The following is a 27,586-nucleotide window of genomic DNA, read 5'->3' on the forward strand; positions in this document are numbered from 1 at the left end:
TAAATGCTTCTAATGGGAAACTGGCTTACATTAATAGCCATCAAGGCCACATCCCCTGTAAGGCCTCTGAGCGGTAGAGAGGATAGATAGACCCATAACGTGTAAAGGTGATATCATATAATATAACCTCTAATTACAATTAAACATTAATTAAATATTTTTCCAATTTTGTCCATTTCCTTGCAAAGAAGTTTATAGATTAGCCTCTTTCTGTTTTCATAGTCCAGCTCTTAAAATTAGTAAGTAATTGCTGTTAGTCTTGTTTAAACTTGTTTAAATACAAAGTTCACAGTGAGATATTATTTTTGTAGATATTATACTTCAAATCAGATAGCCTCTCAAAAGAAGGTATCATGAAAATTGAATCTGCCAGATCATCAACATGCATTGCAGAGACATCTAATATTAAAAAATAACACTAAAGGAAATCCTGTGCTTTCCACATGACATATTCTGCATTCATAAGCATGTAAAGGACAAGCTTCTTTTTTTGTGAGTAATACAATATTTCTTAAAAGCATGCATTTTTATATTCTTTATTGTTAATCAGAGAGCATACTGCTATTATACCATTAACTCACAAGAGATTTCTGACTATATTTTTATATTGATGACACAGTATCCAGCACTAAGCCAGCTGAAAAAAACAGGCACCCTCTTATGTTAAAGTAAATTGGAATGATTTGGATCAAAGGCAGAGATTTATTTTGAGGAACTAAATCCCCCCTTGAGACAATCTATAAAGGTTCTCTTCTAAACCTAGATATTGAAGCTAAAATTAAGCAGTTCTTTTAGCTTAAATAGAATGTGCTCAAGCTGACATAAAGTTGCAGAGAAGACTCCTGTCTGTATCCCTCACAGTTTGAAAATTCTAATGATCTGAAGTTCGAGATGGAACAGATTCTTCAATGTTTGTCTTCAAATGACCTGTGACTACTTGAGGCTAAGTGGGTACAAAGCTAACCTGAGACCAGAGAGTCTAGGAATTTCCTGACAATATCCCTATTCAAAAATTTGGTCTCTGCCATGGCCAAGTGAGAAGAGTTTTTAAACCAAAATTCTTCTAATCCGTTATTAAAACTGTTATAAAATTTCTTATTTGTCATTGCTATATCAGGACTTCACCAACTGAAGATGGCCAGAAACTAAATTCAAAATAATTTAAACCAACACAATATTGTAAGTCAACTATGCTTCAATTAAAAAAAAAATGAAGTTAAAGAAACATTTTAAACCAGTTTCCCAACCTTTACTGTATCAGAGTTACCTGGAGGGCCTGTTAAACCTTTGGGCCTATCCCCAAATGTTCTGATTCAGAAATGAGCATTTCTAACAAGTTCTCAGATGAAGTTAATGCTGCAGCTCCAGGGATCACTAACTTGAACAAGTAAATAAAAAACAAAAAAAGCTCATGTGATTTTTAAGTCCAGTGGTCCAGGAGTCCTATTGCTGCTCCAGGTCTGGGTGGCCCAAAGGGAGGAACTTAAATACTGTAATGAGAGCTCTAACTCTCCAATTATTAGTCAGATTCACTCTGTGTAAGCATTAAGTGGTCACTGGCACACCCATAATCATGGTATACAAGATAAGCAAATTCACCGCAAAGAGACAGTCTTACCCAATTCTCTGTAAGGAAAGTTCTGGGGAAGGCTCTGTTTGGTCTTAGCTTATTCACATGCCTATTTCTGGGGGGAAAAAAATGACTGCGCCTAGGGTGATGGTGAATTGTGATTGTGCAGGTCTAGGCCATGTGCATGGCCATGTGTCCAGAAGAAGTTCCTTCAATAGGCTTGGTCATTTCAATCCTCTTTCTTTTAGAGTGATTTGTGTCCATAAAATTCCTCAGCCCTTCATGCGAGTATGCTTTGGCATGGCAGCTCCTTGGCAGGATTATGCCTGCAAACATCCATATCCAGTTTGGAAAGATAGTCTTGACCCTAGCCCTGGGACCTACATGTAAGTATAGAGTTTAAATTACCTTAATGACAATTTTTTAATCTTTAGTAATGTTCTAATTATGACAGTAGCAAATTTTAAACAGTCTCTGACAGTGTTATTACCAGTCCAGAAAAGAAAGAATTCAAACAATATGAAAACTGGTGATGCAGATGAACACAGACTAGTAGTTCAGCAGTTCGACTGATTTCTCTCCTAAGCATAAGGTAAACTCGTTCACATTCAGAGGCTCTTTAAATGACATGATTTAATGTGACTAAAAGATGTACAGATGGCACTACACTGCCTCTACTGGGAGGAGAGGTCAGACAGCAATTGGCTCTAACACAACCCATACTAATGTATAGCTACAAGCTGCCACATTGGGGTCCATCCTTCCAAGAGCCTGTTAGGTGAAATAATCAAGCACTGTGACAGTACTCCCCAGATGCAGGAAAACATGGTGACGTTAATGCTACCCTAAATAATGTCAGACACTCACAGAATGACTATTCAGGAGCAAGATTTTAAAAATTGATTACCTATTTATTTGCCTAATAAGAAACCAAATATTATAGAATATAAAAAAGAATATATATGTATATATATATATATAAAACGGAATCACTTTGCTGTACAGCAGAAATTAACACAACATTGTAAATCAACTCTACTTCAGTTAAAAAATAAATAATTTTTTAATTTAAAAAAGAAACCAAATACTATAAATATTAGGTGAGAAATCTAATTTGAATCCAGCGTCCTATCGATCATTGAATTTTTTCATAGGAGCACTGAAGGATGACATTTAAAATCACAGCAGCATTGGTATTTATACTTTTAATACATATTATCAAATGTAATTTGTATACTACATACTTTAAATAATAAGAATGAGAGAGTTAAACCAATCAAACAACACAAAATTCCATTGATATAGATAAAGGATAGTTGGTACTACCTTGATATTCTAAACTCAAACTTGGCCTCATAAACTAATGAGTGCCTTATGGAAAATGACAATTGAAACACTGTGGTTTTCAAAATATTAAAGACCAGAAAAAGGTCATTGTCAAGAAGAAAAAGTTACTCATCATTTATTTCATGAAAGAATCTGTACAAAATACAGGTGTGCAAGGACCAAAGAGACACATTCATTAGACAGAATATGACTACATATAATTCCATCTATAAGAAATGCTAAATTTGGTGATATGATTTGTGATGGAAGTAGCCCAACCTACAGTTGCATCTGAAAAGCAAAATGTAAAATACTTACATTTTCCAGTTTAGAAGCAATGCCTCTTCCAACTAACAGGAGATAAGGGGCATGTTCTCCTACCTCCTCATTATTGAAGAGAGAAAAATGGACAATGAAAGGCAAAACGAGACCTGGAAAGGACAAGTGACTACTGAGAATCACCAAAGAAACTAGCAGCAGAATTAGAACAAGAATACAGGTCTTGTCTACCAGATCTGTTCTCATTCTACCATAACGTTCTTCTATGTCTCAGCCATCTGCTTGTGGGCTAACTTAAAACAATTAATTACAGTACTTGGGATTACTAAGTACTGTATCATTTACTTCCAGCTCCCAGTCAACAAGCTGTGATGTATTTTCAGTTCCATTTTGCACGTAAGGTAATTGGGATCAGGTGATATGTCAAATACTAAACATCTGGTTGGTTTTGAAAGAAAGACCGTAAGTCAGATCTCCTTTTTCTGCTGCAGTATGTTGTCTTTCAAAATAACTATGCCCTTAACTGGGCTTGAACCACCAACATAGCAATTAAAGGCAAAACATATAAAAGATTGTAAAGAGATTTTGGTTAAAGCTCACATTACAGATGTTCAACTTCACACTCTCTTAGAGCCACTCCCCTCATTCTTTTAAATTCTGTTGGTTACTGTGATATTGCTAAATAAATTGTTCAATCTCTCATTTCTTAATTCATTAGCAATAAAATATATTTTCAACTTCCTGGTACTGAAGATGGGAACGTAAGTCACATTCTTTTGTTTCTCTTTAGCCCATTCTCCAGGCAATTTAAAAATTATTAGTTAAATGCTTCCATCATTCCCATTGTAACTATAAATAATATATTTAAACCTCTAGTACTTGTTCCAGCAATTATAGATGGTATGACTCCAGTGGTGTCTCTGCTATATTATGATGATGTTAATACACTTACTCTTTTCTTCCTGTCTCCTCTTTAGCCCCTTCATCATATCTATAATTACCCCTTGCATCTCTGTGCTTCAGTGAGATAGGCCATCATTGACTGTATTGTTTTTATCTAGTTTTGATATCAAAATATGCTAATCTGATAAAAGTTAGTTGGAAAGTCTCTCCTCCTTTTCTCTTCTCTGGAAGAGTATATGCAAGATTGAAACTATTTGTTCCATGAATATTTGGTAGAATTCAACTATAAAATTATCTGGGTTTATTGGTTTTTTGTAAAAAAATCTGATTTCTTTTATTGAAAAACCTGTTCTGGTTTACATGCTCAACTGAAGGTGAATATCCAGACCTCACACACAACTGGTTCTTCTGGAACAGCTTTTCCTGGGGAGACTTCACAGTAGCTAACCTGAGTTTCCACCATTGTTCTATGTAGTCTGGAGCAGTATACAGGATCTTGCAAGGCTATACATCAAATTTCCATACGAGAAACCCCGGTCCCTAGGCTTCGAAGTTTTTAAGTTGCATGATTAGGGAAGAGCTAGCCTCCTTGGTGAAAACACAGAAGAGTCTATAACAGCAAAAAGATATGGTAGCTTCTTCAACATTCATGGTCTGGAAGAGATGTGATCAAGAGCTGGCATTCAAGCCCTGAAATTACAGCAGTGTGATCAAGCGGAACCTTTGGGCCCTGTACTTTATGACCACCTTAGCTTTTAAAGATTGGGGAGCACCAACTTTTTCCCTGGTCAGAATCCCAAAACTTGTGATTCAGCTACATGATATGATGAACCAGCATCCCGATCTACTCTGTCAGCATTCTTCCAGAACTGATTATATTAAGCACAAGGCCCTGACCAGTTTCCATGGAATTTTTCTTGAGACCAGACTCCTTTTCTGGGAAAGCCAGGCCGTAGGAAATGAGTCTTGGACAAGTTGACCCTTACCTCTTAGGTTTTCTGTTTTTTCTTAAATTATTTTTTTCTAAATAGCTTTTTTAAAGGTATTTATTTCATTGAGTTTATCAAATTTCTTAGGACAAAATTTTCATACTATTCACATTACTTTTTAAATTTCTCCTTTTAAGAAAATTAATTTGCCAATTATTTATTTTATGGTTTTCAAAGAAGCAGATTTTTAACTTTGTTTTTCTATTACTGTAGCTTGTTTTTATATTCACTGATTTCATTTACCTAACAAATGTTGACTGAGTTCCAACTATTGGCTAAGCATTCTTCTAGGTACTGGGAAAAAATAGGTTAAAAATCCCTCATGTGATCAAATATGCCATTCTAATATAAATGACACAAACATGTAAGGAATATTCTGTGTTAAATGGGATATATTCAATGGAGAAAAATATATCAGAGTAGAGGAGTTAAGAAGAATGAGAATAGAGGTGTAATTTTGTAAAAGGGAGTTGAGAAAGGCCTCACAGAGAAGATCACATTGGGAAAAGACATGAATAAGAGCAGGAAATGAACCATGTTTCTCTCAGAAAAGCATTGTATGTGGAAGTGTCAGCATGCTCCTGGTGTGAGAGCAATGCTTGGTGTTTTTGAGGTTCATCAGAATCCTTGTGTGACTGGTGTGGAGGAAGCAAAAGAGAAAGAAGGGAATGAGAGGGAGATGTTTGCCCTTACTTCATTATTCCTTTTCTTCTACTTTCTTTGGATTTAGTTTGATGATACTTTTTTCTAATTTCTTGAGTTGAATACTTTGCACAATAATTTTTAGGTTTTCGTCTTTACTGATGTAAGTATTTGGGACTACACATTTTCCTCAAAATACATGACTTTTGCTACATTAGTTGCATTTTATATTTTAAGCTTATTATTTTGTTACAATAATAGTCCAATGTCACTCTGACAGGTGTGAGGTGATATCTCATTGTGGTTTTGATTTGAATTTCTCTGATGATTAACAATGTTGAGCATCTTTTCATGGGCCTGTTGGCCATCTATATGTCTTCTTTTGCAAGATTTTTATTCAGGTCTTCTGCCTGTTTTTAATCAAGTTGTTTGTTTTTTGAAACTGAGTTGTATGAGCTGTTTATATATTTTAGGTATTAACCCCTTTTGGGACATACCATTTGCAAATATTTTATCCTATTCAGATGGCTGTCTTTTCATTTTGTCAGTGGTCTCTTTTAATGTGCAAAAGTTTTCAAGCTTAATTAGGGCCCATTTGATTATTTTTGCTTTTGTTTTCTTTGTCTGAGGAGACAGATCCAAAAAAATATTGCTAAGACTTAAGTCAGAGAGTGTTCTGCCTATGTTTTCTTTTAAGAGTTTTATAGTTTTTGGTCTTTGATTTTGGTCTTTAATCCATTTTTAGTCTCTTTTTATATATAAAGTGAGAAGATGTTCTAATTTCATTCTTTTACATGTAGCTGCCCAGTTTTCCCAGCACCGCTTACTGAGGACACTGTCTTTTCCCCATTTTATATTTTGCCTCTTCTGTCATAGCTTAATAGACCATATGTGTATGGGTTTATTTCTGGGCTCTCTATTCTGTTCCATTGATCTCTGCATCTGTTTTTGTGCCAGTACCATACTGGTTTTCTTTTTTTAACTTTTTGTTTTATATTGGAGTATAGTTGATTAACAATGCTATATTAGTTTCAGGTGTACAGCAAAGTGATTCCGTTATACATATACCTGTATCTATTCTTTTTCAAATTCTTTTCCTATTTAGGTTGTTACATAATATTGAGCAGAGTTTCCTGTGCTGTACAGTAGGTCCTTCTTGGTTAACCATTTTAAATATAGCAGTGTGTACATGTCAATCCCAAAGTACCATACTGTTTTGATTACTGTAGCTTTGTAGTATAGTCTGAAGTCAGGGAGCCTGATTGGCTCTTATTTTTGAAATTAAGCTTCCATGAATTTAAACTTGCTGCCATTGCATGATTGCTATTTCAATCTCTATGGCTGACTGGGAGTTCATGGAGACTAGAGCATCATCTTAATCACCTTGTTTCCAGAGTAAAATGAGATACCTAATGTATAGTAGATCCTCAAAATAGATATTTGTTGGGTGAGTAGAGTTTATTATTGCCACCATTGTTCTATTTATTGATTTTCTAGATTGCATTCTCTTTTTTTCTCTTGGTTATTTGTCTTTCTATTGTTGGTTTATTATTTGCTTCCCTGTCAGGAAAAACAAAACCACCTTATAAAAAGGTTTTGTGACTACTTAGAAATCAGATTTTTAGGTGTTTCTTTGTAAGTTTCTTCTATTTGTAGTATCTAACTGGACTGGGAATTCAGTTCTGCTTTATAAAAATGAGAAGATTTGTTTTTATTTTTTTTTTTATGTTGCACTTTTAAGAGAATTAGAGGAGAAGTAAACCCCAAAAACACAGAAGGCTAAAGACTGATTTTCAGAAAACCCTTACAAATGAACATTTTTAAAAGAACTGGGATATTTAATATGAAATTTATATGTTTACAGTGCTGCGTTGCTGATCCTGTCCATTTCCCCAAGTACCGTTAAACTTGGCTAACACCAAAAAGTCTTTTGTGAGAAGTTTACCTATGACAGCAGGTAAGCAAAATGAGTTCCATCTCTAGGACAATATGATGGAAGAGGGGCAGCTTGAACAGCGTACCAAAATGACTCATAGCTGACCTACTTTGAAAGAGGCAAAAATCTCAAATAGGACATTCCTTCTTGCACTGGACTTTCCACTGAACATTAAATAAAGATTGAATCCAATCTTTCTTAGATTTTAAGAGGCAGTTGACAGTTGAGCATTAGTTAGCTGTAGAAAAGAATGAAGAAGTTTCTATGATTGTTCAAATGCAGTTGAGTAGTAGAGAAGTAAGTTAGTAGGTTTGCAACAAAACAAAACAAGACAACTAAAATATATACTTGGAAGATACTTGTTTGTATTAACCTTTTTGGAAACTACTAAAATTAACATTAAGAAAGATTCGGTTTATACTACACAGAAAGGAAAAATCAAATTTGGAACTAAAAACTGTTGCATGCATTTAACTTATCTTTAAACTTAAAAGTTTACATGTTATTTTTTAGGTTATATATGAATAAGACAGATGATACTTTTGAGCTCTGGGTGTTCAAAGAAAATGGCTGGTAATCTACTTAGCTGAGGACATTAAGTTTTACCTATGCTCAGAAAAATATCAGGAAGACATTTTCACCGATTTTACCAAAACAGCAGGATAAACTTCAAACTAATCTTTCTCTTTTAGCAAAACCACATATAAAAGTGAATGAATATAAAATCTTAATATAATTCCCTAGATTTGAAGAGCATCTTTCTTCCAAGAGCTTAAAGCAATTTGCTTTATGTTCTTATTCAATCTAGAAACCCTTCTGTGACGAAGATATGCATTACATGATAGACAAATATGTATTTTTGCCCTCATTCTATGAATAGGAGAATTAATACTTGCTAGATTAAGACTGATTGGCTCAAGATTACAAAACTAAATCCAGATCTCCTGATTTCCCGGCCAGATCTCTTTCCAAAGACTTTATTTACACTTTAAGCAATGCAGAAATCCCCTTTTCTCCCACTTGATTTCAGTGGATGACCTTGACTGCTTGTTAGGCAGATGCCATGCTGTCTTCTAAAAACTAGATTCTTTCTCCCTTCCATATTTCCATCCATGTGGAATGCCCTTTCTCCCTTTGATGTATTCAAGTCCTTCCTTCAGGTCCCACCTCATCTAAAAATTATCCTCTGACTAAAGAGGCTCAACTTCTGTTGGTTCAACCAAAAAAATGACTACATTTAACCAATGTGTATAACCAACCATAGCCATGATTCTGGTATGGTAACAATATCAGCATATTTCAGAAGAAAGTACACCATTAGGTTGTCTTCTCTGAGGACAGGGACCATGTCTTAGTCATTTCTGTTTATTCAGTCCCTACATAGGGCTAGAAATACAGTAGACAATGAGTGTAAATGCTTGCTGAGAGAAGGTTGTTGTATAGACAGTGTTGATATATTGTCCTTTCTGAATATTTATGGAATAGTTGAAATATAGACCAACAACTATTATTATACACTTATGTTAATATGTTTAAATCACAGAGCACAATATCAATTCAGTTGATGGTAAATAAAGCTGGCAACTACCTCACAACCACTGCTGGCTCCCTGCCCATCCTGCAATGTCTTTGATGTCTGTCAACTACGTTATGATGGTTAAAGGTGTGAAGAGTCTTTTTAGTTGTGCCCTCATCACATCACACCACTTCTTAGTCTCTAGCTCCATTCCCTGGGGTTATCCCCCTTTCCACTCTTTTGGTTATTCTCCACCAGCTGCTTGTATATTACCAAGTCCTCACTGGATTTGGAGCAGGGATACAAGAGTGGAGGCATGTGGTGGTACATTGTAAGATGGCAGTTGAGGTATCTACTTCCTCTTTCTGGCCATGATCATTTTTTCCTCCCTTTTCCAATATCTTCAACTCTTCTGAACTGTCAGACAGGAATTAGAGTTTTCCAGGTGGTTATGGGTTTTCTGTTTTACTGTACCATTTGACCTGTGGCTCTCTAGGTACCTAACAAGGAATCAGACACATAGTAGATGCTTGGTAAATACTAATTAATTCATCAGATCCCTGGAAAGGGAGTTCAACAGAGGCACTTCTGAAATACCAGAAGGAAGAGCCAAGGTGACTGATGTTAAGAAGAATTACTATTCATCCCCCAAATCAGCAATAGAATTGCTACTTCCAAAATCAATTCTTAACCAACATAAACCCAATCTAGCAAACCATATTTCTATTTAGTTCAATTGCTGTCTATTCTACTCCTCTTAGAAGCATAAAAAATGCTTTTTAGTAGGAATCACAGAACCATAAACTTCCTACTTTTCCAGCTTCTTGGCTAACTGGAATAGGAAAACGGAAACGGTATTGCCATTAAAACTGAAGTTATGTAAGAGATACTGAGATCATCAAAAGCACTGGGATTCATTTATCTATGAATAATTAAGAATCAAGTTTAAAAAGTGTGTTTTAAAAGATGGCAGATCCCCAATAGCCTAGAGACTTCAGCACTTGCATTTTTAAAATTATGTTCATCAGCTTTAATACAAAAGGCAAAGCTTTCAAACTGAGAACTCATTGATTCTCTTACTCTTCCTTTTCACTGTTCATTAAAAAAAAATAGGTGTGGGAATCTCTCACCCATTTTTAAGAACATTCTTTAACATTCATTGAACAATTCATGTATATGCTAAGCCTTGTTAGGGAGATAGCATCGGTTTTGCATTTTCCACGGTCTTGAAAAGGCACCTTCTGAGACATTTGCTACTGTAATCCATAAATGGATCATGATTGTACCCTTTGTTTCACCTTAAGCCAAAAGCAGCTCAAGTTAAATGCCAAGCTTCCCTGAGTTACAAATTTAGAATCTCTCCCAGGTGCTTGCTCACAGGGTACATTAGCCCACTGCCCGGGTTGATTAGCACGCTCTCTCCAAGTAGTATATTGACTACCATATGCACTTATCATTTATCATACTTATATTCGTTTTATTCTTATCCCAATAATGACAGCTTTCATGTAAAATGAAAGGAGAAAATACGATTAATATGTTCTCAGTACACCTTTCACATCACGCACAAGCACACGGGCTTCTGAATCAAACACGTGTCTTCTCTGAATTTGGATTTTTGTCTCATTATTATTATGACTCTCATTCAAAAATAATCTGAAGATAACCATTTGTTGTGTCTTCAGAAATGGTCAAGCAATAAAGCTGGCAGTGGGGTAGGGACAGCAAGGAAAGGGGATAGAGGTTTCTGATTTGAGTTGTCAGTGAGGGGAAAAGCAATGACAATGGAAAATTAAGCCAGTCATCTGGCCTAAGACAATGCTTGTTTTCAAGCTTAAACATTGGAGAATATATCGGAGGTATGTATTCAGCTATGGGGTCAAGTAATTTTGAAAGTCTGTTTTGGTGTGGATAGCCAAGAGCCTTAACAAGTTTGAATGAAATCCAACAAGGGCAAACTCTTTTAAGTATGTATTCTATTGGCTCAGAAATGACAGAGCGGATGGCAGCTGGTAATGCAACTCCCCTCTCAGGAAATCTAAAATTAGAAACCTTCCTTACCGTTCTTCACCTGGAGCTGCAAAGACACTTTTGCATGTCCTGTCAATTTAATGACATTTTTCCTTCTTGCTATTGGGCATATGATGGTTAAATAGAAAACAATTTTTGAGCAGCTGCTGCAAGTAGGGCGGGAAGGATGAGAAGATGTTTACTGGTGTTACTCAAGGAATGTCATGGTGTTTATAGTTAACAGTCTACGAAGGATGCCTTTCCAACTGGAACTTGCTCAGGAGGGATCCTTTCTGTGGAAGGTTGTGGAACAAATCTCTCACTCTGGTCCGGGATGGCACAGAATGCTCAGGTTAGACACAGAGCTGCTGAGCTTCTTATTTCCCTATAGAAATAAGATGACAAAGATTGCTACTTAAAATTAACTTGAGGCCACTGCATTCTTCATGATTTGAGAATAGCAAATAGCAATACAAACCGTGAAGCAAGGACATGACCAGTCAAAACACACAGAACACAGTCAAGAATGGTGTAGGAGGAATGTCAGCAATGCCGGAAAACTGAGGAGTTAGCTAGAAATCCACCAAAGGGCTCTCTCCAGTTCTTAGAGAGGAATACGAAAAATTGGTATAAGAAGCCCAAAGTATTACTTTTATAATTGTATATATTTATGTTTAATTTAATTCACAGTATAGTGAATCAAATTCTCCTTCCAGAGTGTGTAGTCAGACATGCCAAAACTTTCTTTGGTTGTGTTCCTAATGGCCTCCATTTACAGCAGGGTTTCTTAACCATAGCACGATTGATATTTTGGACCAGAAAATTCTTTCTGTGGGTGGAATGCCCTGTACATTGTAGGACGTTTAGCAGCATCCTAGACCTCTACCCACTTTATGTCAGCACTAACCCCATGGGAGTGACAATAAAAACATCTCTAGACATTGCCAAATGTCCTGGGGAGGGAGGGATGCAGAGACTAGATTGCTCCCTTTGAGAACCACTGACTTAGAGGGCTATATAAGCCTTATCTTATACTAAAGTCAAGATTCTAGCCGACAGATTTGAAAATTGTCTAGTGGAAATATGGAGGGAATCTTGGCAAGGTTTATTTCTGACTATACATGCTTCATGTAAAAGGCAGGGATTGATTTCAGCTGGAAGAAACATTTGTGCTAAGGAAGTTCTTTTTGCCTTGTAGGTTTGCCTATGAAAAGACTAACCTACAAAATGTAAGGAGTTAAGGAACTGACTCAAGGATTTCCAGATGTCTTCGGAGCTTGGCTCAAAGTAAACATTCCATCACTTATTTTAGGAAGGGATGAGGTTTTCTTTAGTTTGTTTTTGGCTTTTTTTTTTTTTTTTTTGGCCTCTCCATTTGCTGCCAGTTCAGTACAAAGCCAATTGAAAGAAACCATTTTCAACTGCTTACCTACTTAAAGAGCATTTTTCAAACTCATTCACTCTCTAAGCGTCTCCGTTTGGTTATTTTTAGTTATCCATGGCCACGTAGGATTTCACTATTCCCCAATAAGGATAAAAACAAATTTAAAAAAAATATATCTCCAAAGACACTAGCCACTTCAGGAAGAGAGTTTATTAAATTAGCAGTTGACACATCAGCACCTTGGAGGGTGGAAATGTCATGGGATACCATCTCCAGCCTCTAAGACTCACCGTTTTTCAGCTCAGCTAAGTAATCAGTTGTGCAGGTATTTGCCCAAATTATTTAAAACTCTTGATTTCTAAATATTGAGAAGATCTGGTTCAAAACAGGTGGTCACATTGTTAGTGGTATTCGTAGTTTGGGCAGTATTGCTAATTAACAGATTCATTTTGACCCTCAATTTTTTTTTCGGTTGTCAAGGAGATAAGAGAAAAGCTGTTTTATAAGTACATTTTACGGGCCAGGTGAGAAGTTGGCTGACAGAGTATACAGGTTTTATGCACTTAGAATTCCTCGAGGGATTAAAGTAGTCTTAGAGAAGAATGTGCATAATTTATATAATCTCAGAGGAAAGTCTTTTATATTCGCTTAGGGAGAGTTAAGGAAGGTATGAACAGAGGTGATGGGCTTGGGGAACACCAGGAATTTGATATGACTGGAGCATTAGACAGGTATGTGTGTGTGTGTGTGTGTGTGTGTGTGCATGTGTGTGTGTGAGTGTGTGTGCATTTGAGCTCTACACTTGGTAAGTATTCTGTTCATTGCATCTACCTATAACTTCAGAGACGTATCAAGGATGAATTTGTCTCTGTAATAGTTTTTCCACAACACTGGTGAGTTGTCAGGGAAGATACAAATTTGTAGGCCTATATTCTGGTCCACCCATTAATCACTCAGCATAGGATTATTCTGCTACCATCAATGGTAAATTTAGTATCAAATTAGATAGTGTTAGATTGTCTTCTGGACCTGTAAACTGAACTTTTGTAGTAAATACATTTTTATCTAGACTTTGAACTACAAGCCAAAATTAAAGGTTTGGATTTTTTTGTTTGGTTTGGTTTTCTGTTTTTTTGTTTTTTGCTGTACAGCCCAAATTTCTACATATTTTCCTCATATGTAAAAATCACAGCATTGAAAAACTGAGTGTTAGTTGCATAAGAAAATTTTGTATACAGAAATACCATAGATAATTATCATCCACTAAAATAATTTTAACAAAACTGGTTAGCTTATTGATTGATAAAAATATTAATAAAATAAACAGGTAGGGGTGATTCAATTTTAACATCCCGTAGTGTAAGATTACCAACTGAGAAAATAATTATTCCCCTAAATAATGGTTTGTGTTCATGTTGCATATTTCTGCTGTTCTCCAGTGTCCTCAATATCGGTCACTGCCAGAGGCAAGTGTTAGACAAGACAGACAAATGGTCTGATCTAGAATGGCAAATTCTATGTTTCCTTAATACAGTCTCCTGGAATGACAGCAGTTATGTATTTTTAAGTCGGCTCTTCCATTATGGCGATAAATGGTTATTTAAATACAGTCAGGTTCAAATTACACTAGTGGAAAATGCAGCAGGGAAAAGTATCAAAGACAAAGAACTTTTAAATAAATCTCATTTCTCCTCCCGCCATATGAGGTAATTTCCATGCCAGATGGCAGATGTTTATGCTGGTACTTAAAAGAAGTAAAAATTAAATGGATCTCAAAACTTAATTGTTTTTAGTTTAAAAATGCTCTCCAAAAAATGGGAAGTTCAGAATGATCTCAAAAACTCAGGATCTCAATATATAATTTTAATTTGGAAAAAATAGTCAACTCTTAAGTCATTCAATTTTTTTAGAGTCCACTATTGAATTTTGATATTATTTTTCAATCAATTTAAAAAATGCCATTTTTTCTAGAAGGGATGGCCAAAAATCTTCAAAGGACTATATTTTAATGTATAATGATTCAATCAGCTCTTTAAAACTGAGCAACAGATGAAGTGGTTAGACACTGTTAATCATGATCTATATCAGTATAAATCAGAAAAGTTACCTATCCAAGACTGTTTTTTTACTTTTTTAAACTTTTTTTTTTTAATTTAATTAATTAATTTATTTATTTATTTTTGGCAGTGTTGGGTCTTCGTTTCTGTGCGAGGGCTTTCTCTAGTTGCGGCAAGCGGGGGCCACTCTTCATCGTGGTGCGCGGGCCTCTCACTATCGCGGCCTCTCTTGTTGCGGAGCACGGGCTCCAGACACGCAGGCGCAGTAGTTGTGGCTCACGGGCCTAGTTGCTCCGCGGCATGTGGGATCTTCCCAGACCAGGGCTCGAACCCGTGTCCCCTGCATTGGCAGGCAGATTCTCAACCACTGCGCCACCTGGGAAGCCCCTAAGACTGTTTTTTTATGATGAGGATCAACACAAAGCAAAAAACAGAGAATCTTCCCAAAACAAACAATTGCTACATGAGCAACTCCTGTTTACCCAGACGAAACCAATCAACTTACCAATGAGAAACCTCTTCTTGCCTTGAAAGCTTAGTATGATGGAGAAAAATTTTATTAATATAACATCTAAATTAATTGCTCAAAAAAGCAAACTTGACCTGGTTGTTATACAGAGACTTTTCTTTTCTGTAAATACATTAACACTGATCAGAAATAAATCCTGTTTTCTTGATCTAAAATGCAGGATAAAGTTTGTAGCAAATATTTCTGGAAATTCCAGCTGAAGGACAGCCATAAGCCCAAATAACTCTAGCAGTCCTTTGAAACTTTTGTATTTTGAAAAATCCCCCAAACATTTCTTTTTGTACTATAAACAGTATAGAACAATGCCGAATTATGGGAAAATAATATTTAGATTAGTAAATTATAGTGAAACGTTCTAATTATTAGTCGTAGGAACTAGAAAATCTGTAATATTCTTGAACTTCTGAATTCTGAACAATTAAGTCAACAAACCTCAACTGAGCCCCAGTGATGAGTTTCCTGTTTTACTATGTATAGAAATATAATTTCTGTGTAAGCAGAAACATGAAACAATCTCTATCCTCAATTTGTTTACAGTTGTTTTGGTGAAGACCTGGAGGCTTTTAGAAAAAAAAGATATTTTAATTATCCAAGGCTAAGTTTCAGCTTCAGTTTTTGTTCTTTACAAAGCCTAAACTACATTCCTGTTGAATTTATTTGAGACAGAGTTACAAATTGCACAACCAACAAAGGGTAGCTTACTCTGATCATCTGTGAGATGCTGACTTCTGAGGGCACAGCGCCTCTCTACAAAGAAGACTTAAGCCTTGACAAGTTTTGCCCATAATTTACTCGAGAGCAGGCATCTTTAACACATCCTTAATGTTCTCCACTCTTCAGTAGGCCACAGATGCTCTCACAAGTCAAGCCAAACTGCTTTCTTAGATTATCACAGTCCTAGTGGAGAACAATGAGTGGGTCCGTGGAATTCTAGAATGGCAGCTATGGAAAAGAGCATTTTGCATTTTTGTGAGTTAGAGTACTAGCGAAGCTGCAGCAACAAAGTGACCGCAAAATACAATCACTCAGGGCTTCCCTGGTGGCGCAGTGGTTGAGAATCTGCCTGCCAATGCAGGAGACACGGGTTCGAGCCCTGGTCTGGGAAGATCCCACGTGCCGCGGAGCAACTAGGCCCGTGAGCCACAACTACTGAGCCTGCGCATCTGGAGCCTGTGCTCCGCAACAAGAGAGGCCGCGACAGTGAGAGGCCCGCGCACCGCGATGAAGAGTGGCCCCCACTCGCCGCAACTAGAGAAAGCCCTCGCACAGAAACGAAGACCCAACACAGCCAAAAATAAATAAATAAGTTAAAAAAAAATACAATCACTCAAATAAAATAGCACTCTAGCTTTCTCACATTTAACAGTGCAGAGATGGGGGAACTTATACACAGCTTTCCCCATCTAGATTCCTTCTGCTTTGCTTTCTACCATTTCCAAGTGTTGCTCATGTCGCATGGGTGAAGCCGGCTCACCACTACCCATGAAAATGTGAAAGAAGTAAAAGACAAGCAGTTTCACTGTGAAAGAAATGACCTAGACATTGAACATATTATCTAGCTGCTAGCAAGACTGAGAAATGTAGTCCCTAGCTAGACAGCCATGTGCCCTGCTAAAACTGGGGTTGGGAGGTAGGTAGGATTCTGTTCTTACAAGAAAGAAGGGGTGAATAGACACTGGGAGGGGCGGGGCAACTAGCTGTCTGTACCTTTAGCCTTTAATAAATGGTTTATAAAATAATGCTTTTGATTAATCTATCTTCCAACAAATGTTTCCTGAGTGCCTACTCTGTATACAGCACTGCACCAGGCTCCACAAAGAATTTTAACTATATACAGATTTTTACTCAAAAGAAACTCTTGATATTTGTAGAGACATAAGTTTTATACACTGAATACCACCACTAATATTATCGATAATGTTGCTAATGACGTAATATCATAGGCGCTCAATCAGTGGTGCAGAAAATGTGTGATATTAGTATTCAGTATTCCTTTCCTGAAAGGAAGACTAAAGGAAAAGGCAACAGCCAGCTCATAGATGCCCATTCTTCTCTTGCACTTTTCACCTAATAATAATAAGGACCCAATACAAATAAGGTCATTTCAGTCTTCAAATAGTAAAATTATCTTTAAAAAATTATATATATATGAAGTTGTATATTTATGTATATGTGTATATATATATATGTATATAAACGGACCGAGAGCATGCTTATTTTTATTCATTTTGGCATAGAGATTACGCCTATACTACTCACCTTTTAGTTAAACAGCATCCATTCTTATTGTTAGTGAGGTTGAATCAATCAACTGCATTCTCTAATGATGGAAGCAGATGGAAATAGAATGAGCTTCTGAATCTTCCTCAAGGGCATTGTAGAGAATGCTGCACCCTTAGCTGAAAATTGCTCAATTTCGCAGTGGGGTTGGCCAATGTAGACATAGTCTTATATTTTCACTAATTTTGAATTAATACTCTAGAAACCAGCAGCTGACAATGAGCCTGAACAGTTGGTTTAACACCTGAGGCCTCTTTTAAGAGACCATTCTCATCACAGTCAAACAACAGGAGGATATATTAGAGGGGAAATGAGTGCATTTTCTCTAAGACCACTTTAGTAAGAGTTTCTCTTGAACTAATTAAGATTCAATTCTATTTCAGAAACTAATGTCTGAAGCAGACATTCTGTTTGGGAATTATTAATAAACAAAAGCAGAAGGTTCCAGAGCTCTCGAAATGGTACTTTTTTGCCTGGTGGATGTTCAATAAAAATGCTTGTTGAAAACAATTAAGTAGAGAATAATATTTTAGACATAATAGCAAACGTTCGAGGTGAATGATTATGGTATATAAAACTATTAGTAAGATCTAAGAACTTTTTTAAAGTGGAGTAACGGACACCCTTGACTATAAGAAACATCCCTGATCCCCTCAACATTAAGATTTCAGCTCTTACAATTCTTAGGTGTCTGAGGGGAACAAAAGACTGCAATCTGACTGGTTTTATTTTTTCAGAATAGATTGTGTATAATAGGAATTATCATTCCATTTTGAAAGGAAAAATATTTAAATATACATATTAAACTTACATTTTGGATGTGATGGTTCATGCACCCCAGTTCAAAAAGATAAACTGGTCTAAACCAGAAAAATGCTAATGTAGCATGGAGGAAGGCATTTTTGCCTGGGAATTTCAATAAGCACTCAGAAGTTGTCTGAGTTGTACTTTGCATTTCATATAATAAATTGCTACACATGTAAGCAGTAGGCCAGGAAACACTGTCTTGCCTTTCACGTAAAGCATCTTTCACAGAATCTTGAAGGTGGATGTTACATTTCTCTTCTAGTGATAATCACACCACGTGAGATTAGTGACTGCCCAAAGCCCTTAGATTTGTATTTTATATCATATGACAACCCTAATTTTTTTTCAAATAAAGAACCCTCTCTGTGGTGCTTCCTGTCATTTTGTTTTAATAGCAGAAATAGTCGTTCACCAAAGTCATCTGCCACCCACTATGACATCTCAGGGTCACTCTGCCTTCCACAAGTTGCATAGAACTGGGATTATTGGGGAAGAAGTGATAGTTATCAGTGCTACAAAATGGTGGGAAATGTGAAATCTTCAGGAAAAAAAGAGGAAACATCAAAATGTTCAATATTCACGATTTCAAGGTGAGCAGGCTTTTAATACTTGACACAAAAGAGAAGGTGTGTCAAGAGAAAGAAACATAGAGTTAATTGTTTAACTCCTCCTTTATCTCTGTTACCAGTTTCCATCCAGAGGAAACATATATCTAATTGGGATTCTTACAGTTTTGGGCAGTGGTTCATTCTGTCCCACGCTGAGGTAAACAATATCCTCTGCTTTAACTGTCCTAGGAGACTCATTCTTCTTCTGTTCAAGTAGCTCACGTCTAATGACCTCAAAATAGCAATCTTTTCTTCTTCAGTGTAGTATCAAAACCTATCTTAAATCAAGGTTTATGAATTTAAGGCTCGATGACAAAAGTAAGCTGTATTAGTCAAGTTTTAATAACGACATTCTCAAAAGTGTCAAAGTCCAATTACAAGTCAAATCATTATGCTGTATACTTCACCTTATATGTACTGTATGTCAATTATATCTCAATAAAACTGGGGGGAAAAAATTTAAGTTTAATTACATACAGTCAAATCCTTCACTTTTCATCATACTCGTTATGCTTAACTTAGAAAGCTAGTTAAAGATGTCGGGTTTCTGTGAGAGGGACAGGGGGCAAAGATCCTGAACCATTCATAAATCCCTTTTTTCTTTTTCCAGGGCACAAAATTACTCTACAGTTGCCAGCCTCCTTTGAGGTTCAGTATGGCCTTGTAAATTCTGACCAACACGTGTGAGCAGAAATCAGAAATGGTGCATGTCTTTTAAAAAATGTAATAACTAGTAATCAGTTTATTATAATCATTCTTTTTTCTTTTTCTTTTAAATTTTATTGAAGTATAGTTGATTTACAATATTGTGTTAGTTTCAAGTGTACTGCAAAGTGATTCATTTATACACACATATGTATGTACTCTTTTTCAGATTCTTTTCTATTATACGTTATTACAAGATATTGAATATAGTTCCCTGTGCTATAAAGTAAAAGCCTTTTGTTTGTCTATTTTATATATAGTAGTGTGTATCTGTTAACCCCATTTTCCTAATTTATCGTTCTTAAACATAGAAGCAATTGTCTTTAAGTATACACAAATATCTCCATTAAAATGAATTTTCAATTACCGGGGGTAAGGGGGGGAGGGATAAACTGGGAGATTGGGATTGACATATACACACTACTATGTATAAGATAGATAACTAATGAGGACCTACTGTATAGCACAGGGAACTCTACTCAATACTCTGTAATGGCCTATATGGGAAAAGAATCTAAAAAAGAGTGGATATATGTATATGTATAACTGATTCACTTTGCTGTACAGCAGAAACTAACACAACATTGTAAATCAACTATAGTCCAATAAAACTTTTTTTAAAAATGAATTTTCATCCTTATATCCAGAGAGACCTAAATAGTTTAAAAACTGAGAACACATACAAACCAAAAGATATGAAAGAGAAAGGCTGAAAGGACAAAGGTTGAAGGGGTGAGGAGTTGTAAAATTGGGAGCAAAGCCCATCATACTTCATGGACTAAGAGCTCCAATTCATTTAAATATTAACCAGTTAAATTTAGATCTTAAAATACAAGATGTGGATAGAGTTGAATCTGGTTGATCATACTTTCCCATCAATTGCAGTTCCTTCAGAGTAAAATGAACAGAGAAACAGCTTCATGTCTTCACCTTGCCTTTTATAACTTTTGAGTTCAAAGGATTCCGCTTAAAAACAATCTCCTACTGGGTCAGTGGAGCTTTTCTTCCTTGTCTAAGCACACATCTTGTCACCACGCTCCACTTTGCCATTCTCCAAATTAAAGTCCAATAAGGAAAGCTTCTAGTCGCGCATCTAGGATACATCTGGAGCCCAGGTTGGTCACACATACACTGCTCTGCCAAGAGGTAATGTTGATGCAGGAGTACAGTATTTCGAGTTTGTTTTTCCAAGTCTGTAGAACACACAGCACTGCTGTATCAGGTAAACATGTGCATGGGAGAAAATGAGGCATGGGCTCAGAGAAAGCAGTCAAAGGGAAATCAAAAGGACTTTCTCTTGAGAATTCCCCGGTCTTCATTTGTAAGGTATCCAATAATTTAATTACATCACATGTATAGCAGAGGACTGAGAAGATCTGGGCCGTGGAGGGGCCCCAAAATGGAAGGATCCTTGGGGTCAGTGTCATCACATAAAGCCTCATACCAATCAGGAACATTGAACTGACTGTCACTTGAGCAGAAAACACATAACTATCATGTTCAGGAGCTGAAATGTTGAGGTTATTTGTCACAATAATACCAATGAGTACCTTTGTATAGGAATTCAGGGAATACGGCCTGGTTCTTGAAGGCCTGCCTTCCCGTACTCTACGATGGAATTACAACAATTGATAGCTTGCTGATTGGGTGTTACACTTGCCCTTTAGCAAAACACGCACAGCCCTTGCTTAATTATTTCCCAGGGCTCTTAGAGTTACATTTTTAATCATATAATTTTCTGAAACTATATCACCACGAAGGTGAAAGAAATCACTCTTTCACCAGAAAAACTACCCAGTTTTCCAAAGGAAGAAAAACAACAGAAAAACTTTTCTCTAGTTGCTACCAGCCCGGGAGAAGAAGGAAGATAAATCATGGAAGCTTTTTCTATCTATGTCATTAGATATATTAAACTGGGGAAAATAAAACTGTAATAGGAGAAATGTTAAATTGTGTTTCGACTGCATTGTGTTTCATGATAATTACTATTAAGCATTCACTATAGGCCAGACAGTATAGGAAGTGCTTTTACATAGATTCTTTTACATAAATCTCATGACCTATAAAGTTAGTAGTATTTTTATACCAACTTTACAGATGCAGCTTATAATAGTTAAGTAACTTGCTCACAGCCCCATAGTCAGTGATGAAACTGGCATTCGAACTCAAGCTAATTCATTGAAATAACTCATTATCTTCTTAGTTTCAGTTGTCCCCAAAGCAAACCCCACTTTATTTTGTTTTTTTCTCCCTATTACTTGATCACTTCTATTTTGTTTCACTATTACTTAATTATTCAATAGCCACTTGACCCATTTATCCTACATCATCTTCCTCTGAATATTCTCTTAAATCTCTTCCACTGTGCAAGTAGGTCAAATAATCACCAACGCCATATGATTTAAGAGACACCAAGAAAGCTTCTTGCTTTATACTATCTCCATTAACAGCCTGATATAGAGCCTAAAAGTTACCTTTTCAGAGTGGTTTATTACGGTTAAGGGACTGCATCTATTAAAACACAAATGCCCCCATGAGTGTTCATCCATTTAATTATCCACTCAATAAAGACTTTTTTTTTAAAAAGCCATTGCAATTTAATCTGAAATTAGATATGAGATTATTTACCAACGATGGAGCTCAGAGAATGGTGATTAGAAGTGATTAAGCTGGAGGTGATTAACAACAAAAACCACAACACCCAGAACATGAAGCATTGCTCCAAAAAAGCTGACCTGAATTAAACACCATCATGGGAAGCACTGAGCAGTCTCAAGCAGCCTGGGAATGACACACTCAGGATGAGAGTGCCTGGGAGGAAGAGAGACCATTGGAAGAGAGGATAGAGATCTTAAAAGGAAAGTAGGTGTATGTAAGAGAAAATGTTTAGCAACTTTCCTTTGGCTCTAGACCCATCTGTGTTCTGGGTAACCCCCTCACCTCACCCTCTATGAACTCTGATCCTCCAACCAAACACATGGGCTCTAGGGTTCCCTCAATTTCTGATTTCTTCAGCAGAAAATTGCCACGCCAGGCTTTTCCCTCACCATTCCATTGAATGATAAGAATAGCTCAAGTGGACATTTAGTTTTTCACCCAAACCATTGCAAGGGGACACTATAAGAAACCGAGGCTATCCCAGGCAACCCAGATGTATGTTGTCCTACTAACAACTTTTATTGAGAGCTCCTTCTGTACCAGCTCCTTCTGTACTATGTTAAATTCCTTACATGGACTATTTCATTTAATCCCCACATCAACTTTACATATGAAACGTCTTCCACTACTATCCTTATATCACTGAGGAAACTGAGATCTAGAGAGATTTAGTAACATTTCCAATCCATTTAGCCTTTTATTTCTATAACACAAGTGGTTAAAAACTGTAGCATTCAACTTCATAAAATATGCCTCTTCCATAGCCCCATGTGAATCATTATTCGTGTTTTAGACTGTTTAAGCAAAACCCCCTTGTAGAATTTCCCCATAGAAAAGACATGACCCAAGGCCATATTCAAAGTAAAATTTCCTGCTGGGCTTTATGTATATCATCAAGGTCCTCGGGGCTAAAGACGTAGTTGAGAAGCTGAGTTCCAGAACTCTTTGAGATATTCTAGCAAAAACCTGCACCCCATTCTAAATCAGGTAAGATTCTCCACCTTACTCCACGGCTCTTGATCTGACATTCTCTTCCCATTTCTCCACCGTTCCTGAGCTCAGTCTAATTAGAGTTTACTCAGTAAGGAAAATCCAAAAATAAAACTTAGCTCTGTGTACTATGGTTAAATTAATCTTAAATAATAAAAATCGGAGAGAAAGCTTTTAATTCCACTTTCTTGCTCCTCTACCGCATTGTGCCAAGTTAGAGGGTCCCGGGCAGCCAGTAATCCAAACACCCCAAAACTCACGGGATTAGCAGGAAGTTTCTTAGATGATGGTATTATTATCCTCACACTTCTTGAGGTTTAGCATTTCCAGGAGGTTGGGAATCCTCAAGAGTTTCCTACTCATCATTTGATTAGGAAATGAATGGAAGAGACAAATAAGAACTGATTTATTTTTGAAAAATTGTCGTAAAGTTTTAACAGACACAGTTTTAAGCAGTTTATAATTTGATAATAATAGGTAGGCCAGAGTTTTTACCACAACTCAGTAGTGCTCTGGGTATAAAATACTGTCCCAAATGGCTTGGAACTGTTTAGATTTCTGTTTGAATTCCCGGCTTTCTCTCTCTGGCCCAGCAGGATGGGTCATATAGCTTCCTTTAACAAGGCACTACTTACTACTGAACGTGGAGACTTCAAGATGTACTTAACCTTGATGGAGGGAAACATTGTATCTAATAAAAAGGAGTCAGAATTCCGAATTACTGCAAAGCACTGCAGCAGGCAAGCTGCACTTCCAGTCATATGAAACCTCTGTTTACAGTAAAAAGATATGAATCACAATGACTCTCACAGAAGGACTCAACTGCCTACCTAGCCACATTCCATATATTTATAATATATAATTTCATTTTCACACCAGCTTATTACACATATTAAAGCGATACTTTTCCTTGTACAGCCAAGATTCATTGATAAAACAATGAAGTGAACTAACACCCTTCCTAAATAAAGTTTCACCAATAGCACTGTATGTTAATGGACCTATTTCATTGTTAATGTGACTGACTGCTTATTGATTCTTGCAGGAATCCAGCAAGGGCTTCAGAGTACAATTTAGTTTGGAGAGCTCTGGGTCCAACATCTATGCTCAATTACAACTTTCAGAAGGGGAGATCAATAACATTTAAATTGCTTATGGTAATCACAACTTCAAATCATTGAGATCAGCATAAGCAATCTGCTGACCCCAGCCAAGCTCCTAAATTGAAACTTGTAATGAGTGGTCATTTAGTTTGGGTCCATTCGTATTATTTTGGAGGCAGGTGATGAACAATTAAAGATCAGCCAGCACCTTCTCTGCACAACCTTCCCATCTTTATTCCCAAAGTATTAATATGCAGTAACCCTCAGGTTCATGTTTTGCACTTCTTTAATGGGTATTCTGTATGAATAAGCAATTATATTTTCTATTAAACAATTTCAGTGTAATTGAATTAGCAGTTATAATATTGCTAGGGCAAGCAAAAGCTTTCCTAGGGAAAAATTAAGTGATATTGGGTAGTGCAAATTAATTTATAGAACTGAAAAATGTAACCAATTAAATAGAATTGCCTTTGCTTCCCCCCCCCCCTCCAAAATACAATTAAGCAGCACATTGTTTCAAAGAATATGTTTCAGAACAATTTGTTTTCAATCATAATAGCTGTTTTTCATTCATTATGAAAAGCTGTCTATTATAATGAAAATTTCAGAGGCAGTTTTCCTTGACAAAGCAAGTTGCAAGTTTAAACAAAGATAGCCTGCAGATTACTTCCTTGATAAGGAGTCACCTTAGAATTACATTTTAATAAATCATGGAAAATAAATCTTCTGCATTACAGCATGAAGGTTTAAAGAAAGAAAAAGCAAGTAGAGAGAAACTAAGCAATGGAAATCTCCTGCTGCCAATATAATAATAGATGGACCAATGATAATATATAATGCGTATTACACTCACACACACAGCCAAAAAGAAAAATGTAAGATAAATATCACGGAAGTCAACTGTCACAAATGAGACTTGAGTAATAATCCCATCTTTACCATTCATCATTCCTACTGGGCCTCCTCCAAACATTTTGCTGAATTATAAACTAGGGTATTTAGGCCACATTTTTTGCAACCTAATGAGATGGCCATCTTTAGATTACTACTAAGATTTAAAGCATCCTACCAAGTTTTTCCAAACAAAGTAAAATATAAATATATACATATATATGTAATGTGTATATGTATATAACACATATAATATATGATATGTATGTATATATTTAGAAAGGAAATTAAAACTATTGTTGGAACAATTGTAAATATTTAATGAATCTACATTAGTAAGAAAATTGTAGTAAAAATATTTAGTAATACCAATGTCATTTCTTTTATGAATGCCTGGATCTGAAAAGACCTTGGGTCTCTCCACGTGAATTCCATAAAAAAGATGGTTTAGATTCGTTAGCATTGTTTGGATTCATTGGATAGCCCTTAAAAGGCTTTTATGCAGGCAATGACGAGTCAGGTTTCTAACTTGGGTGCAGTGAGGATTGACTGGAAGGGCAGAGTGGGCCAGAGCGAGGGAGGGCGGGTAGTGACTCCTGCACTCGTGCAGGTTAGGAGGTGGGCATTTGAATTAAGGAAGAAGTGGAGAAGGAAATGAAGTCATCAGTTTTCAGAAGCTGAATTGACAGAACTTCACCTTTGATTGGCTATGGAGAAGGAGAGGACTCAAGAATAGCTTGAAGGTTTCCACTTTGGAAAAACTGGAAGGCTGATATCACTATTTATGAGTTAGAGAATGTAGATTAAGGAGTATGCAGGGGAGGTGACTAAGTTCATGTGTTAATTGAGAGTATTTCCAAAAGACTGAATTAGATTAATGTTATTCCTGGACCCTCTGCCTCTACTGAGACAGTGATTGAAAAAGGCATTTACTACAGAAACAACTACTGATGTTCCTTTGGTAAGTTTATCTTCACATAATCCCATCTACCTATTAAATCAGTGTGAGTTAGGTCCATTGTCTGAGAGGGTATGGCTTCTGTACTTGGACAAAATTTTTTGGCAATCTACTAAAATAGCTATCTTTGGATTGGTACTAAGGTTTAAAGGCATACTATCGATTTTCTCAAAAAAGATGGAGAATATATATTTCATTCAGCCTCTAAGGTTTAATGATAAACATAGTGATTAATGGTTTGAGCCTGTAAGAAATTTCATCTAACATTCAGAAAATATTTGGCAAAGATTTATATTCATTTAAAAGAAGTGGATATCAAAATTCTTCAATTGGGAGAAAATAGTGAAGCTAAGTGTTTCTAAGGTTTACAAAGTTTAACAAACTGTAACTAGAAGGTTTTTAACTTTTTTTATTTTAAAAATAGGAAGACATCATGGAGCCTGGCACAATATCTCACACATAATAGAAACTCAATAAATGTGAAATAAATGTGTTTATATTTGAAATGTAAAGTGAACAGCTGCCCATACTTTTAAACTTGTCCATATATTAAGGCAGTTGTTTATGTATTTTACTATCAAACAAATAAAAATCTTTTGGCAGTTAATAATTCAATATAACTCTCCACACACACACTATAGTAATTCACCCATCACCTACTCTGTTTTAATAACTTACTGCTGACATTTTTATGGTTATACAATATTAACAATATAGTTCATATTTGAACATTTTGGAAATAGACAATTGCGAAATATATAAACTTCATGGATAAGAAAATTTTACATGAGTTTCGTGACCATTATAAACTTAATTTTCTTACACATATTCTTGGAATTTAAGATCTGATGAGACATAGCAATAGATGATGAAGTATTTCTCTTTTTACACAGTTACCTTATTTATCCATGCTCATTCATAGACTATATTTCACTTGATGAGGCTTCTTGATTCTGTTGTTTCTTTTCATTCTGTAACGTCATCTGCTTTATCCCCTGAGGACTCCCCTATGCTATTCAGCATTTCCATGCACCCAATCCGTAATAAAATTTAAAATTTCTGTTCACTTTATCCAACATTTATTAAATACCTACCATGTGCTGCAATAGGTGCAAAAAGAGCTAAATTAAATTCCTTCTTGTATCATTTCTTCCTCCTTGATGATATCAGTGGCTATCATTTGATCCAGCTATTCCACTTCTGGGTATTTATCTGAAGTTAATTTGAAAAGATTACATGCACCCCTGTGTTCACTGCATTATTCACAATAGCCAAGATATGAAAACAACCTAAGTGCCCATTTATGGATAAATGGATATAGAAGATGTGGTATATATGCAATGGAATACTACTCAGTCATAAAAAGATGAAATTTTGCCATTTGCAACAACATAGATGGACCTTGAGGGTATTATGCTAAGTGAGATAAGTCAGGCATAGAAAGA

Source organism: Balaenoptera acutorostrata, chromosome 11 (assembly GCF_949987535.1).
Source record: "Balaenoptera acutorostrata chromosome 11, mBalAcu1.1, whole genome shotgun sequence".
In the NCBI taxonomy this organism is placed as follows: Eukaryota; Metazoa; Chordata; class Mammalia; order Artiodactyla; family Balaenopteridae; genus Balaenoptera; species Balaenoptera acutorostrata.